Source organism: Octopus bimaculoides, chromosome 7 (assembly GCF_046866305.1).
Source record: "Octopus bimaculoides isolate indiv1 chromosome 7, ASM4686630v1, whole genome shotgun sequence".
NCBI lineage: Eukaryota > Metazoa > Mollusca > Cephalopoda > Octopoda > Octopodidae > Octopus > Octopus bimaculoides.
The window spans coordinates 74514718-74532477 of record NC_142934.1 but is presented as its reverse complement, the minus strand read 5'-3'; the positions used below and the strand labels follow the sequence as shown (position 1 = coordinate 74532477).

The 17760-nt window shown below is 37.9% G+C and overlaps 1 protein-coding gene across 21 annotated transcripts in view; it reads left to right on the top strand.

Moving 5' to 3' along the window:
• Positions 1-17760, top strand: part of LOC106882371 (stearoyl-CoA desaturase 5) — a 135715-nt gene that overhangs the window by 86446 nt on the left and 31509 nt on the right. For 2 of the 21 annotated variants that reach the window (XM_089355515.1, XM_014933030.3), the window contains one exon: positions 7171-7428. The exons of the other annotated variants lie outside the window; for them this stretch is intronic. The gene's annotated coding sequence lies outside the window, so the exon portion shown is untranslated. The remainder of the gene's footprint in view (positions 1-7170; positions 7429-17760) is intronic. 21 annotated transcript variants of the gene reach the window in all.

Genomic DNA, 17760 nt, shown 5'->3' with positions numbered 1-17760 from the left:
CAGTGGATCAAAGGATCATGTCCAGCTTGAATGTCTCTTTTTTTGGCATGCTTTCTGCAGTTGGGTACCTTTCCTAACACTAATCACTTTACAGAGTGTATTAAGTGCATTTTTCATGGCACCACTGCTAGAACGGTTTCCTTGCTATCAACAAGATAAAGAGCTTCCTCAAGGCCTGTGGTGTCGCTCTTTGAATTGACAAATAGTGACAGTGCAAGGGCTTGGGAAAGCTCTTAGTGTACTGTATGCTATAAACAGCACCCAGTACACTTCGGCAGCTAGGCACCTGCTTTTATGTTTAGACAATAAAAATAAAAACGGGGATAGTTTCCCCAACATCACAGAATTACATAAGAATGTTGAACCATCTATTGCATGTGGTGTGTGGCTTCAAAATGTATGTTATATATTGTATTTACTCATAAGTCACTGTATTTTACGCTTAATTTTAACTGGAAAAGCTAAGGTGCAACTTATACATGGTGCAAAGCTAAAACTATGGAGTGAAAAAATTTTGAACCAAAGTTTAACACTAAAGTAAGCATGACATATATATATGAATGAATGAATATTCCTTCGCCACAGCTGAGGGCTGGGGTCATTAATTACAACAACCACTACCAATTCATTGCTTCCCTTGTTGTCTTTGAAGTGAGTGGAGTTGGTGGACTACAAATTCACTTTTAAGCTAATGCACTATTGGGGCTGCCTTCCTTAAGCTGTTGCTTCTTTACAGGTACTCCCAAGCAGTGAAGATTTTTGCTTTGTGTTATCCTTCTAGCCTGCCTGACTTCTAAGACTGTCTAGCCTTGATTGCCCACTCTGTTGTACTGTCAGCAGAGTTGTAGGCTTCCATCTCCTCTATAGATGGTTCTCATCCATCTCCGTCAGGACAGCTTTATAAAGTTATCAGCTGATATCACATTAAAAATATTTCTCACTTTCTTGTTGTTTACATGGTACAGGCATGGTTATATGGTAAAAAGTTTGCTTCCCAACCACATGGTTCAGAGTTCAGTCCCACTGCGTGACACCTTGAGCAAGTGTCTTCTACTCTAACATTGGGTTGACCAAAGCCTTGTATGCGGATTTGGTAGATGGAAACTGAAAGAAGACTGTTGTGTGTGTGAGAGAGAGAGAGTATGTGTTTTTGCGTATGTGTTTGTCCCCTACCACAAGTAAGCCGTTGTTGGTGTGTTTATGTCCCCTGAAACTTAGTGGTTCAACAAAAAAGACTGATAGAATAAGTACCAGGCTTTACAAAAAAAAAAAAGTACAAGGGTCGATAAGTTCGACTAAAATTCTTCAAGGTGTCCCAGCAGGGCTGCAGTCTAATTATTGAAACAAGAAAAAAAAAATGTCTTGCAACACAAAGGCTTTGTATTTAAAAGCTAGAAATTTAGTAGCAGACTAGCTATGCACCCGGCGTTGCCCAGGTGTTATGACCTATAGCCACATTGTATTATTTGTTCCTTTCTTATGGGCAGAATAGGCACAGCTGATATATAGTGGATTAGACTACTGGCATAATGGAAGTTGTTTGTTTAAAAGTGAAGTGAAGGAGGGTACATTTTGCATAGGTATGCATGAAAGTGCTTTCCCTTCTTAAGAAGGATCATAAACTATGTATTGTTTCATCATATAAAAGGGAGTTAATACGAATTTGCTCAGAAATCACATTTTCAAAATTTTAATTTGCCCCACTGCTATTTCTTAATTTGTAACTTTTTCAAATTTCTTTTTTTTTTTATCTACGTAGAAAAATACAGATTATAAATCAGGGAAATATATATATTTTCAAGTTTAATTTTTCTTACAGAAACATTCAATGCCCCTTCCCCCACTTCGCCCACCCATTATCTACTTGCTTTCAAAATACTAAAACCTCCCAATGTTTCACACATGCGTAGAATTGTACTGAAATAGCAGACGTAAAAAATTCCAGACCACCACCAGAAAACCTGACATGCTAGAAACAACAGGTAAATGACGTTATTTCTGAAGAAACTTCTGCCATTATTATTTTCTGTAACACAGATTATACAGAGTTAGGAAAACATGCAGCAATGACCCCAAAAAGGTATATCCTCAAATACCTTATGCACTCTGTATATATGTATATGCGTGTGTGTGTGTGTGTGTGTGTGTGTGTGTGTGTGTGTGTGTGTGTGTGTGTCTTTGCCTAGATATCCCGTGATATTTGTAAATCAAACATCGTACAAACAAGTTTGTCTGTTTCCAGTCTTCCATGAAATGTCTAACCATGGGGAAATAATATATATGTATAATGGGCTTCTTTCAGTTTTCATCTACAAATTTCACTCACAAGGGCTTTGCTCAGCCCAGGGCTATAACAGAAGATATTGGCCCAGGGGACTGAACCTAAAACCACATGTTTAAGAAGCAAGCTTCTTAGCCACACACCCCTGCATCCAATCGTGTGTATATATATATATATATATAATTGCAGCGTGGAAGGTGTTTATAAGCCATTTAAAATAACACACAAAATCCGTTAACGGATTTTGTGTGTTATTTTAAATGGCTTATAAACACCTTCCACGCTGCAATTGTTTTCGTTCCAGCACACAATCTCAGATCAGGTCACTTGCTATGCAAGTGCATCTCCCTATATATATATATATATTTCCCCAAGAAAGTACTCAATACCTACAGTAGTTTGTTCATTCCTTTAAAGTTGTGGCTTCATTTTGTTGCTGCCCAGAATGTCCTATTACACAATTATTGAGAACTGAGTAGCAATGGAATAAAGGCAACACTAATTGGAATGTATAATGTCTAAGCATATAAGTCTATACATGTTTTTTTTTTTAATAATTTGTTGATTTTAAATGAATTCTATTTGTGTCAGTGAACAGTAAATAACCTTATGACTTTGGTAACTGTGTGAAGAATAATGACATTAACAACATGGGTGACGTCACAAAGCCTTCTTGAGCATGCATGCAAATGCAGCAGTTAATATAGTAGTTCTGTACTCTTAGTTTCATGCGAACATGTCAGACCCTCATTCTAAAGTCTTAACTATTCATATGTTGTAGATGGTAGTTCTTCATTAATCTATCAACCAATCTTCTTAGGAAAATAGATTTCCACCGAGTATTCAATCTGTATATTCAATTCCCAGAAATAGCATTAAACATTATTAATACCAATTTGGGTCTGAAGCTCTCTTTTTCTGTTTCAAATTAGTGCTTATTAAATCTAATATCATTTACATTATCAGTTTGAGCCATTAATTTATAATTCTCATAGTTCTAACAAGACACTGTATGTGATACTCAATTAAGAGATAAATTAGTTAAACAAGTTTCTTCTAATTATGGCAACTACCACAACAATAATTAGATTTAATGGAAAACATTTATGAAACTGATGTAATGGGAAAACACTTAGAAACTGCTATTTTAGTTTGCAGTAAAAGGTTTCTCTCTCCATTCTGAAAGCTGTTTTTATGAGATGTTTGTAGAGCATATGATGTTTATGTCAGTAAAACACAGATAGTAAATGTGTAAGATCTGCAGTGTCAGAACAGTGAAACAGTTGATGGAATTTGTCTAATTCCAGTCATATACTTAAGTTTTAGGCTTTGAGATTTTACTTCCACCTCATCTGAAATGGTAACTTTACTGCATCAATTCATGCAATCTGCTTGACTAGGATGTTCATATCATTATTGCTATCAGTTTTGATATATAAGTAGCAACATTGATATGTTTGTCTGTCTGTCAGAGCAACAAGAACCATTTAATTGTTCTTAAGAATGACTGATTATTTAAATAAATTGAAGAAGAGTTGCAAACTGCCAACCTCACTATCTCCTCCATGATCGTCATTCAATCCAGTGGTAAGGTCAGGTCAAGATGACTGGGGATGGAGACGAATGTAATGGATGGCCAAGATGCTGTACTTCCCTCGTCTTGGTCTCCGCACACCACAGTGCGTTACTGCAGCCTCCTTCCCCTCCATTGAACCATGATGGTTTCTTCTCCAGAGTCCATCAGATCCAGGCTTCACATGTAGAGGCAGGCAATTAGAATATTATGCTAATTAATCCATGGCTATAACCCTGGCATGTGTTACTACTTTCGGTCAGAATAGACATGGAAATAATAGTGGTTAAGAGATGACTCCACATTCCTCAAGACCCTGGAACTTCTGATCCAGGGCCCACCACAGGATTCAGTTGAACCCTTTACTATTCAGATTACTCTGTCAAATCTAATGCTCATTTATTCACATTATCTTTATCTCGTAGCTTTGAGATTTCAATGATATGATTGTTTATTTTTACTATGACATTGTAGAGTGGGTGTGAAATGTTGGATCTGGCCAGTTTGAATATAAAAGAGGCAGAATGTTTTAGCCAGATATGGCTGGTTTGAATGCTAAAGGGTTAAAGTCCTACAGTGATCTGTCAACAGGACATTTTAGGCTGACCCAAAGCCTTGTTAATGGATTTGTTACCCAATCCTAGACTATCATAGACTAGTGAGATTACAATTGATAAGTTTGAACATTTGTAGGCTGATGTCAGTAGGAGAAACATGGGTAGTGGGAGAATTCTAGGCTGTTGTTGCTACTTTCGGGAAGAAGGCTCAAGCCAGCAAGTAAGAGCCAACAGAGTAATCAGTCAGGAGTGGGTGTATAAAACAACTTAGTTAAGAGATGCAGTTGTGGCTACTGTAGAAGAGGCAATGAGAGGAATTAAGATATATGTGAGCATACACACTAATGTGGTTAACGCTAAGGTGATGATGATGATCATCATCATCGTTTAATGTCTGCTTTCCGTGTTAGCATGGGTTGGACGATTTGACTGAGGACTGGTGAACCAGATGGCTACACCAGGCTCCAATCTGATTTGGCGGAGTTTCTACAGCTGGATGCCCTTCCTAATGCCAACCACTCCGAGAGTGTAGTGGGTGCTTAGTGATAATGTATTATCACTTCTCTCTTTCCTCTACTCTGCTCTGCTCCTGCTTTTGCTTGATAGAGCTGGGGTAATTTCAGGTCAATGGTCATAGAGACATCATCATGCATAGAGCTGACCAGGTCCATCAGCGTTCACCATTGCTGGCAGTCACATGCTAACCCATCTGCATTCTCCAAGGTGATGTTGAGCCTCTGGAGATCTTCCTTAATCACATCCAGCCATTTGGTGTAGAATCTATCATCAACACCGTGTATTAATTTCCCTGCTCTGGGATAAGTTGGACATGTCTGTTCTATCACTGTATCTCACAATTTGCTGTAGATCAATTAGAATCATACTTTTGCATATCTTCCTTTTTTTTTGCAATCTCTTTCTACTTTTGTCTCTTATCCAGCTGGCACCCTTCATATGTTTTATTTATATAGTCTTCTCTCTTGTATACTACAACTGATTCCTCTAATACCTATTTATTTATCTCTCTCATCTCTCCTTTGCTCTGTCCATGCATACTGACATTATACATTCAACAGATGGTTCATACATCTGCATTTGATGCCCATTCCTAACTACTATTTAATATTGCACTTCATAACAACTATACACAATCTACTTTTCACTGAGATTGAGAAATCTTTTGTTTCCAACAGAGGTAGTGATTTCCTAAACTTTTTCCATACCATTCTAACTCTAGCTACTTTACTTTCACAATAATCACTTCAACTGTTGGTTAGGTCACATGGATGTCAGAAACTTGTCAACTACTTGTAACTGTTCTTCTGAGCATTAGAACGATAAAACTTTATTGGCGTTCCAACTGCTAACTACTGTGCACCTGTTACATATTAGTTCTTCTGTCAATCTGTTTAAGATCATCAGTGATTTTTACATATTTTTTACTTTTTTTTCTTTGCAGATGGTAAGATGTGATTTGAGGGAGATTTGGTTAATATTTCTAGATGGTTGAGTGACCATGTGGAGACTCTATGTTGGTTCCTGATGCCCATTAGTTGTTTAAGGGCTCTAAGTCGGGTCTCAGACATTGCAAAACTAGAAAATTTGTCATGTAATCAATCTGAAAATTGTTTGCATAGGAAGGGCATCCAGCTGTAGAAACTCTGCCAAATCAGACTGGAGCCTGGTGTTGCCATCCGGTTTCACCAGTCCTCAGTCAAATCGTCCAACCCATGCTAGCATGGAAAGCGGACGTTAAACGATGATGATGATGATGATGACACATATTGAGAGAGAGGACGGGGTGAGAACATTTAAGCATTTAATCCATGCTTAGGATTCAATTTATTCTAAAGATGCGCTGTGGGTAATGTCATTTTCGTGAGAACTGAATATGGGGAAAAGGTTACCAGAGGCTGGAAAGAAATGAAGCAAGATCTGTGACATTAACTATGTAACAGGTTGACAACATGTGAGCTAAGTGAATGGCTGGCATTAACGACATCAAGAGAACTGACTGATAAGTTAGACATGTGATATGAAAGTGAGTGCTTGGTGGGGGAAAAAAATGTTGTGTACTATAAGTAGAAGGTAGTCATAGCTGAACAAAACCTAGCAGGATCAGTTTTTAGACTATTAGGCTCCATGAGATGATTAAAGCTTGAGGTAATTGGGAATATGATGTACAACAGTCCTGAATAGCCAATGCCAACATGGGGAAAATCTGATATTAAAATTCTGAATGTGTAATATATATATATATATATATATATATATATATATATATGCACACACACACACACACACACACACACACACACACACACACTTTGAGAGTAATGAACAGAAAGTGTTCAAGCTGGCCGTATCCGACTGCTCTATGAAATTGCTAAAAAAAATAAACAAATCACGTTATTGAATTCTTGTAGCTTTGAGATAATGCGAAATGAAGCCTTTCCTGCCTTTATTCAAGTATAAATACTGTGAAATTGTTTAGACCACATGGTTTTTCAACGTTTGAAGAGAAGTCTGTACCTTAGTTTTTAATTAAATGGCGACAGCAAGTAGCGATTCCAACTTTGAAGGTTTTACTCTTGACGATATAGAAAATATAGATGAAAACAACACTATTTTGTCTTCGAACGAATCTGATATCGATATTGGTGAATATTCATCAGACGAGGAAGATTTTGAGAATGAAAGTGATAAAATGGCAACCTGGTCAAAGATTAAAACATCAATCATTATTCTTGATTTCACAGAAAATACTGGTCCACCACACAATTTACCTCCTGATGCTTAACCATTGGACAATCTATTTTCATTTTTACTGGAAAGTTTTTTTGGAGATGTTACAGAGGAAACTAACAAATATGCGCAATGTATAATTTCTATTTGCGGAAGAAACAATCCACTATGGCAGCCAACTTATTCTGCGGAAATGAGTGTTTTTCACAACCAATATTGTTTGGTGTTAAACAGCCTCCTTGACTGTGGAATTACTGGAGTCCTCATATAAGGTATGGTGATCCGTATATCTCAAGTATAATGTTGAAGATGAGGTATTTGAAAATATCTCAGTATTTACATTTAATTGATTCTGCTAATGCTCCTAGCAAAAACAGCCCAAACTACAATCCCCTGTACAAAGTACATCCTGTAATTGATTTACTCCTTAATAGTTATAAAACTGTGTATCTACCTGGGGGAAAATCTCAGTGTAGATGAAGCCACGATAGGCTATAAGGGCAGAGTACATTTTCGGCAGTACATGCCTGCCAAGCCCACTAAATGGGGGGATCAAGATTTGGGAAATTTGTGAATCAGATACTGGATATTGTGTAAACTTCGATGTTTACACAGGTAAAAAATATCATGGAAACAGACCATATGGATTGGGACATGATGTAGTATGGTCTCTTACTGAACCATTTCACCATCAGCACCAACACCTCTATTTTGACTGTTTTTTTTTTTTCCTTCAGTGGCTTCGGCAGAAAATCTTGCCCATGTAAGTACTTAAATGGGCAACCATAAAGGTTTACTCTGTGAAATGAAAACAGAATTAAAAAAAAAGAGGGAACATTTTACAAATGCAAAAGGAAAATTTATTAGCTACTGCTTTCAAGGACAAAAAGACAGATTTTATTTCTGTCTACTAATGAGCAACCTGGTGTTGGTGCTGAGGGAAAACCCCTAGTGAATATTTGTTGTAACAAATATATGTTGGGGTTGATAAATCTGACCAATATCGGGCATATTACCCGGTTGGTTAACCTGGGAAGAAATGGTGGTGGTACATTTTGTGGTTTTTAGTTAATTTAACTATAGTCAATTCATATGCTGTATATGTAAAAAGCCACAAGGTACCTCTGCCACCAAAGGACTATGATCATTTGAAATTTCGGGTTGACATCGCATCTCAGTTATATGAGGGCTTTTCTTCTAGAAAACACAGAACTGGGAGAAAAACAAAATTAACTGAGGTGGATGTCAACAGAAAATATTGACTTTCATAAAATCAAGAAGGTTAAATGGAAGAAAAAAAAGTCTGCTGACTGTGTTAGCTGCAAAAAAGAAAAACTGCAAAAGGGTATCAGATTGAGACTTCATATATGTGTTCCTTTTGCAAAGTACCCTTGTGTAAAGGGTGCTTTGGGCAGTTTCATGACAGAAACATGTCATAACTATATTATTTTATCATATATTTCTTTTCATTTTATTATAAATAATGTGTGAAAGTGAGAAATACATATTAATTTTCAGTATGTTACACACCTGTATTCACTTTTGTTTCACCTGTTAATGAGCTTTTTTTTTTTTTAGATGCATTCTATTATGTAAATGAATTCATTAAATTGTATAAGAGTACATAGCCAATGGTATATTTACTAGTAAAAGAGTTTTGTACTTTATTTTCAATGAAAATGTTTGAATGAAATATAGAGAAAGAATAAAATCTTGTACCGATTACACCTATATTTTAATTAATTCAAATTAATGCATCTCATCTTGAAAAATGTAACATTGTTTGTGGTTGACATCTGGGATAATTTTAGTAACAAATCAAACAGGTAAGATGTATTAAGAATATGAATTTTAGTGTTTATTCATAATGTTGTTGTTTTTACACTTGTTAATTAAATTTACCTGCCCATGAAAGTCAAATTTAGTCAGAAAGACCAGCTAAAATTACGTAACTATAAACCACTAGCACCCATTTAAAAAATTTCAAATCTGTATGTAGAAAATTAACAAAGTTAAAAGCAAATATTGTGGACACCCCACTTGAATCTGAATAAATCAAAATTAATGTGAACAGATAAGCATTACATTTGACAAATTAATCTGAACACTAAAGGGTTAAGCAACTATATTGATAGCCAAATAGATTGTTAGTACAAGTTTTCCTACAGCTAGTGTGTAATGGCTCCCTATGGGGTGAAGTGGTGGAAAGGGCTATCTTGGAAGTTTATTTTAATTTGGGTTCAGTTACTATGATGTTGTAGTACTAAACTTCAAGCTCCTTGTTTATGAATTGAAATCTTGTTCTGGCTATTGTTGGCTTTAGCTCTGCAACAGTATTATCAAACTATATCATCACTCACAGATCACATTTGATTACTCAATACTAAGAAAAAGTCAGACATCCAGCTATAAAAATACTCCAATTATGAGAATCATATGAATATCTTAGTTTCTATATAAGAAATAAAAATAAAATTATCCAATTAACCTCCAATGACAAGTTGATGTAAAATTGTTTAAAATAATAACATGAGAGATGATTAAGATTACCCCATCTTGTACCTGTTTGAGCACAGCAAGGTTACTGTTGATTCAGTAAGGGGAAAATTAGCATGTAATTTGAACAGAGACCACAAAGCTTGTCTGATTTTTCTGGTTAAGATGACATTTTAAACAATTGATGGCATAATTTGTTAAGCATGTTTGCAGTTCAGTTGTAACCATGTACACTCATATGCTACATACATGTTAAGATATTAACATCTTGAACACATATGCATGTGTACAACATACAAAGCTTGTGTAAGGTGCTGGTATTTATATAAATGTTTACTCTCTCTTTCATGCAGCACAACACAATACATGCATACACACACAGCACACACAGTGAAAACATACTTGATATATTTTGCTACTTGTGTGCTGACTGCCCTGTGTTGCTAAATTTGTTTGTGCATTTGTTTGTTGATCTGATGTAGATATATGAGGCTAAGTATGTTTTAGTATGTAATAGCACCTCTCATAAGCTTCTGTTTCACAGCTAAGGTTCATTTTTTTTCTTACCAACCCCTTTCCCTTTCTGCAGGTGTTTTGTTCATTGAATGGATTTGAGTTCAGCAATCACTTGCAAATTGTACAGAGTCCTTGTGTACTGCATTTACATGTACCTCCTGGTGGTACCTCTTTTGTCTAGAGGTAAAGACTGGGAATTATTGTCGATACATGGCTATCATTATATTTCTCACTATTGGTTACATGTGATGCCACAAGAAAACTGGATCAGATGGTTAGGCTGTTACTAGAGTTAGGAATAATTGACTCATTTTGTAAAGGGTTAGGTGAAGAGCTAATGACTATATTCTCATAAATTCAATTCTGACTATAGCACACTATCTTGCCTTCCTTCTTCCCCTGGACAATAAGGGATATTGCTCTACTCCAGTTTGTCTAAAAAACAAGAAAAATATAGAAGGTGGAGTTGTATTTCCATCTAAAAATTGATTGGTAAGCAGCAAGACACTCACTCTAACAGCAAATTATCCTACCCAGAAAAGCAGGTGAAAATGGATGTGAAACAACAGAGATAATCTCTCCTTCCACTCCTCTCTCTTATTCTCTTACCTTCTCCTTCTTGCTCTTTGTGCAATACCCACCATAGACTTAAGAAATGGGATTAGCTCATTCGTCCATCAATAATTATTAAAATTGTTGTTAGTTCTATATTCAAGCAAGCTTAATGTACTAAAGTAATTGTCATATATATTGAGGTTTGACATGATAGACTTATGTACAGGAGATATACTTCATTGGTATCCTGTAGTGTGAAGGTCAGTGTGACACCCAGCTTGTCAGTTTGTATATCTTAAGGGTGTTGGCAGCAAAAGTGGACTTCATTTAGATATGGTGTCTTTGATTCTTCAGTATATATTTTTGTACTTGATACTGTTGAAAATAAAGGAGTGAGTGAGAGAGAGAAATGGTTTTGAATAGACAATGGAAGAGAGATTTACTTTAGAAGAAATTGTGTCGTACTTAGCCACTCTAAGGTATTCACATTCAGTGACTTCTACACCTGAGTTTAATCCTGAAGTACACCTAATCTTTTACCCTATAACATTTTGTTTTAGGAATAAAAGAAAATGGAAAATGTGCAACAAACAAGAATCTAAACAAAATGTGTGTTGTGATGAGAATTTTAATATTTTCAGTTGGAGCTCTCAATCAAGGAAGAATATAAATTAAAAAAGCATAGCATACATACACTAGCTTCCTACAATATTTTTCCACACATTTTTTTGAATGATTCTGTTTGTAATAAAGAAAATACTAAGATATATTTGCAGGTCCATATTTTAAGTGAACTTAAAGCACTGTAGAAATCATATATGTTGTTTGCATTTTCTAAAACACTCCAACCAGGACTTGAACTCAAGACATGCACACTAGTACAAGCCCAATACTAATTCCCATCATCAACCACTTGACCATTTTGCTTTTACTCTTGTGCCTATTTTTAAGAAATCAATATACTATATCACTGGTCACTTCCTGTGCTGCGACCCAGAAATAGATGTTGTACACCATCAACCGGTTATTATATTACCACAGCACTGTGTATTGTAGCACCAATCTTGGTGTTGGTTGTTCCTGCTTGTAATCTTTTCATTTCCTTGCTACTTGTCTGCAATAGAGAATTGACTGTTATTTCCGAAATGGCTGTTTGTATGCTGAGAATGTTAATTACAGCTTCCCGAAATTGCAAGCCCTTCACTATACTTTCTCTTATTTTGTTTTGAATATATATTAGGTTTTGTTTTTCATTTTTTTTCCTTGTTTCAGTTTGTTCATTTGTTATTATCTATTTTAATAAATTTATTTGATTAAAATCTGATAGATTACAAAAGGATATTATTTTGGTGAAGTTTCTGGCTGGCTAAAATTGGAATAATTTTAATGACTGTGATGGTAGAGCTTATTGCTTTGGCAATGCTTGTGGAATTGGTTATGGATGTTGTTGGTGTCTGAGGTCTGTATGTAATGTATAGTAAAGTGTGTGTGTGCATACATTATGGTGTGGCATGTTGACAGACTATAATAAAATATCTTCATGTGTGACTAAGGCATGTTGTATGTCTGTTTATGCTGTTATTTAACTCCGGCTCTGACCTAATCCAACAAACTGAAAGTGTCTCGGCTATGACCAGTTTGTCTCTTTTTCTCCAGTCAGTTTATATGGTACTCTTTCAGTTGTGCACTTTTTTTAAGATGAATGGGCTTGGTTTAACCCATTAGTACTTAAACCGACCATGTCTAACCAAAATATTCTGCCTGTTTTATGTTCAAACTGGTCAGATCCAGCATGTCACACCTATTCTACATTGTCATTCTAAAAAAATAGTCACATCATCAGAATCTCAAAGCTACAAGATAATGCATGATTAATTCACCATTAGATTTGACAGAGAAATCTGAATGCTTAAGAGTTAAGGGTGGTTTGGCTGCTGTTTATAGCATCTGTTCTATTCTTTTTAGCCCTGAAGCTGTGGCCATACTGGGATATACATATCATGTACTGCTACAAAGGTAAAGGGGACGCTTTAGATACAAATAATTACAGAGGCATCAAGCTGTTAGATCAGGTTATGAAAGTTACAGAGAGGGTCATAGCCCAACTAATTAGGGAGCGAATCAATTTAGATGAGATGCAGTTTGGGTTCGTGCCAGGTAAAAGCACTACTGATGCCTTATTTCTAGTGAGACAGTTGCAAGAGAAATACCTAGCCAAGGATAAACCTCTGTACCTGGCTTTCGTTGACATGGAGAAAGCCTTTGACAGGGTCCCCCGATCCCTTATCTGGTGGTCAATGAGGAAACTTGGGATAGAAGAATGGCTAGTGAGAGCTGTGCGAGCCATGTACAGAGATGCGGCCAGTAAGGTGAGGGTTGGAAATGAGTACAGCAATGAATTCCGGGTAGAGGTAGGGGTCCACCAAGGTTCCGTCCTCAGCCCCCTATTATTTACCATAGTCCTCCAGGCAATCACAGAGGAGTTCAAGACAGGTTGCCCCTGGGAGCTCCTCTATGCTGATGACCTTGCCCTAATTGCGGAGTCACTATCAGAACTAGAGGAGAAGTTTCAGGTGTGGAAGCAAGGTCTAGAATTGAAGGGCCTTAGAGTCAACCTAGCTAAAACCAAAATCCTAATAAGTAGGAAGGTAGATAAAACACAAACCCCTTCAGGTAGATGGCCCTGCTCAGTATGTAGAAAAGGAGTAGGTAGTAACTCTATAAGATGTACCCGGTGCAAGCTATGGACACATAAGAGGTGCAGCAACATCAAAGGCAGGTTAACTAGCAAGTTAGTTTTTGTTTGTGGCAGATGTTCAGGTGCAATAAAGACTGCAAACAAACAGGAAACAACTTCTATCTCATTCCAGGGTGAAAAACTAGAGGTAGTCGATAGCTTCCGCTATCTGGGCGACCAAGTTAGTAGTGGGGGTGGGTGCGCTGAAAGTGTAGCTGCTAGAATAAGAATAGCCTGGGCAAAGTTTAGAGAGCTCTTACCCCTGCTGGCGACAAAGGGACTCTCACTCAGAGTAAAAGGCAGACTGTATGACGCATGCGTACGAACAACCATGCTACATGGCAGTGAAACATGGGCTGTAACTGCTGAGGACATACGTAAGCTCGCAAGGAATGAAGCCAGTATGCTCCGTTGGATGTGTAATGTCAATGTGAATACCCGTCAGAGTGTAAGTATCTTGAGAGAAAAGCTGAACATTAGAAGCATCAGTTGTGGCGTGCAAGAGAGACGATTGCGCTGGTATGGACATGTGGTGAGAATGGAGGAGGATAGCTGCGTGAAAAAGTGCCACACCCTAACAGTTGAGGGAACCCGTGGAAGAGGTAGGCCCAGGAAGACCTGGGCTGAGGTGGTGAGGCAAGACCTTCGTACATTGGGCCTCACCGAGGCGATGACTACGGACCGAGACCTTTGGAAATGGGCTGTGCGTGAGAAGACCCGGCAAGCCAAGTAAGATCGTTGCCAGTGCCCCTGGACTGGTTCTTGTGCGGGTGGCACATGAGATGCACCATTTTGAGCGTGCCCGTTGCCAGTACCGCCTGACTGGCTCCTGTAGGATTTTCGAGCGAGATCGTTGCCAGTGCCCCTGGACTGGCTTGTGCGGGTGGCACATAAAAGACACCATTTCGAGCGTGGCCGTTTTCGTGCGGGTGACACGTAAAAGCACCCACTACACTCTCTGAGTGGTTGGCGTTAGGAAGGGCATCCAGCTGTAGAAACTCTGCCAAATCAGACTGGAGCCTGGTGTTGCCATCCGGTTTCACCAGTCCTCAGTCAAATCGTCCAACCCATGCTAGCATGGAAAGCGGACGTTAAACGATGATGATGATGATGTACATGTGTTTTAAAATGTTTCACCCAGTCTTCGATCTCATTAGTTGGAATCAGAATAATTTCAATATTAGGTTATTGTTTGCTTCATGTTAGCTTTGACCAAGTAGCTCTATAGTCAAGGGCATTCAAGCTATGATCACCCCCACTCTGTCTTATTTTCAGATTTAGTACATTTAGAACTACAATATCCAGTGTGTTCTTTCTTGGCTTAATGACAGCAGGGTGTAATTTGTGGGAAAATTGACTGTTATTTCTTGCATACTGAGCAATTTCATAGATACTTTCATGTTATGTCATTGTTGTTTAGGGCAATGGAGTCGCAGCAGAACTGACCTTACACTATCTTGTTTGTACTACACATTTCATTTTTTTTTTATTGTTCAATTTATTTTATGTTTTCCCTCTCCATCTTCATCCCAGATCAGTTAATTCTGTATAAAGTCCTAATATATTGTACCTGGGCGCCCTACTGCTCTTTTACATCTATCTTCACAGCTTCACATTGATGGCTCTACACAGTGGAGTCATTTATGAGATGAGTCAACCCTCATTGTCCCTTACTCACCAACTACCAGCATGAATTCAGTTCTGATTTCTACCTCTATGACTGTTCTCTCCTACTTTGTCTTTGAACTCATCACTTTAACAGCTCAGCTTCTCTTCCTCTTATCATGTCCTCAGTGACTTGTATATCCATCTCCTGCATCCAGCGATTACATCACTCTATGAATCAATCTCAGCCTTTATTTCTCCCATCAACCACTAAAATTTGATCAGAAGGTTTACTGAATCAAGGCTAACTTGAGTCTTAACAACACCAGCAACAGATACCAACATAAGTCTATCATGGGTATTAATCTATGATGATCTGTTATATATTGTAGATAGCTTTGTAAACTGTAGCACTGTAGGAAACTGAACATTAAACACATAACTTAACATAGTTTTTGTTTCTTTCCTGCTTATACACATGGGAATGTGAAAGGCTAAGAGATTAAACTCCTACAGAAAATCTAGAGGGAGGGCCTCTAAGGCAGTTGGTGGAGAGGACTGAGCCAAATCATCTTCTAGCAGCCCCTCGTGTGGAGAGAAAACTTTCATCTACCAGATCCTAAGGTGGTGGGTAGGGGCAAGGCCTTCGGATGTGAAGGTTAGCTGTGAATATAGAAATAAACAATCCCTGACCAAACATACCTAGTGGAGTAAGCCTCAATGCTAAAAAATCCCAGCCTTGAATTGGGGGCAGGTGGAATGCAATGGATGGAAGCTTCAACAAATTGATTTATTGGATCCATGCAATTTCTGTCTCATCGAAGATCTTGTTTCTACTAGTGAGGAAATGCACTCTAGCGGAGGAATATGCGACCCCTGTCAGTATTAAGCTATTGAAAGGCTAAAGATGATGGCCCAAGTTGGAACCTGGCCATAATAACAAATAAGATTAACATAGTTGTATCTATTGTCTGGGAGTGAAGATATTTAATGTCAGAATTATGAAGAATATGTGGTGAGAGAAAGTATTAGTCATTGACTAATGTTATTTTAATTATCCTAACTTGTATGAAAGATAACTTGGTACTTGTTTCATCTGATTAGACCTCCTTTGTAAAGTTGTCTGTTTCTCTCTTATGTACACAAAACAAATACACATACTCATACACACTCTATGAATGTGCACATTAACATTACAGACACTATATATACACATTCATTTTATAAACATACATCTCTGACAATTCAAGGCACCAGAAAATGGTAGTGTTCAGTACATTTTCATCATACAAGATAATGACTGAAATGGTGCATTCATTGCTGTATATCAGTTGCAGAAGTTAACAACAAATTGGCTAAATTGCTGATTTATTGAGTGACAGGTTGTTAGTTAAAGCATCGTCATTGGTTACGTGACTATATGCCAGACAAGGTCAGTTGTCCACAGTCCCAGTCTTTTTAGCATGAATCTAATTAGTTCACAAACTGATGTTATGGTTGATGTTTAGAAAAGAACAAAAAAGAAATTTAGTAATTTGGAAACTAATGACACTGTTTTCTATATTTTGTAAGTGAGGTTAAACTGCTGTCATGGCTGGCAAACAAGTGCCCATGTCTGAGGAGATCCATGTGGTTTTGTGGTCTCATAGCTTGGGTGCCAGGAGTTATCTCCCACTTACAATAAATATCGAGTGCAAGAAGTGCACTGAATAAACTAGCTGGAGGAGATGTCTTCTTGGTGTTAAATAGCAGTATAGTTGTCTCTTAGAGGACAGCAATATTAAAGTGGCCATTATCAATACCTTAAAAAGAAATTTCCTAAGAATTTACAGCTCTATCCAACCCAACCTGCCAACCTAGAAAAGAAATCAAAAGAAGGATTATGTTAGTGGTGCAGAGAACAGCTTCTGTCACATTCCAGGGAGAAAAACTACAAGTAGTTGATAGCTTCCATTACCTAGGGGACCAAGACAGTAGCTGGGGTGGATGCTCTGAAAGTGTAGCTGCTAGAATAAGAATAGCCTGGACAAAGTTCAGAGAGCTCCTACCTCTGCTGGTGACAAAGGGCCTCTCACTCAGAGTAAAAGGCAGACTGTATGATGCATGTGTATGCACAGCCATGCTACATGGCAGTGAAACATGGGCCGTGACTGCTGAGGACACGCGTAAGCTTGCAAGGAATGAAGCCAGTATGCTCCACTGGATGTGTAATGTCAGTGTGCATACACGACAGTGTAAGTACCCTGAGAGAAAAGTTGGATTTAAGAAGCATCAGATGTGGTGTGCAAGAGAGAGACAACTGCACTGGTATGGTCATGTATTGCAAATGAATGAGGACAGATGTGTGAAAAAGTGTCACACCATAGCAGTTGAGGGAACCTGTGGAAGAGGTAGACCCTGGAAGACCTGGGATGAGGTGGTGAAGCACAACCTTCGAACATTGGGCCTTACTGAGGCAATGACTACTGACCGAAACCTTTGGAGATATGCTGTGCTTGAGAAGACCCGACAAGCCAAGTGAGACCATAGCTTGTGGCCTATGCCAAGCCCACATATGAATACTCCTCATTCATTGGACAATAAACTTTGTTTGCAAAGACTTATTGAGGCAAGTGAAATCAAAATCAAAATCGCTGACATGGCCGATGCCTGATTATTGAGAGGGGGTCAGTCTAGACGAGATGTAGTTTGGGCA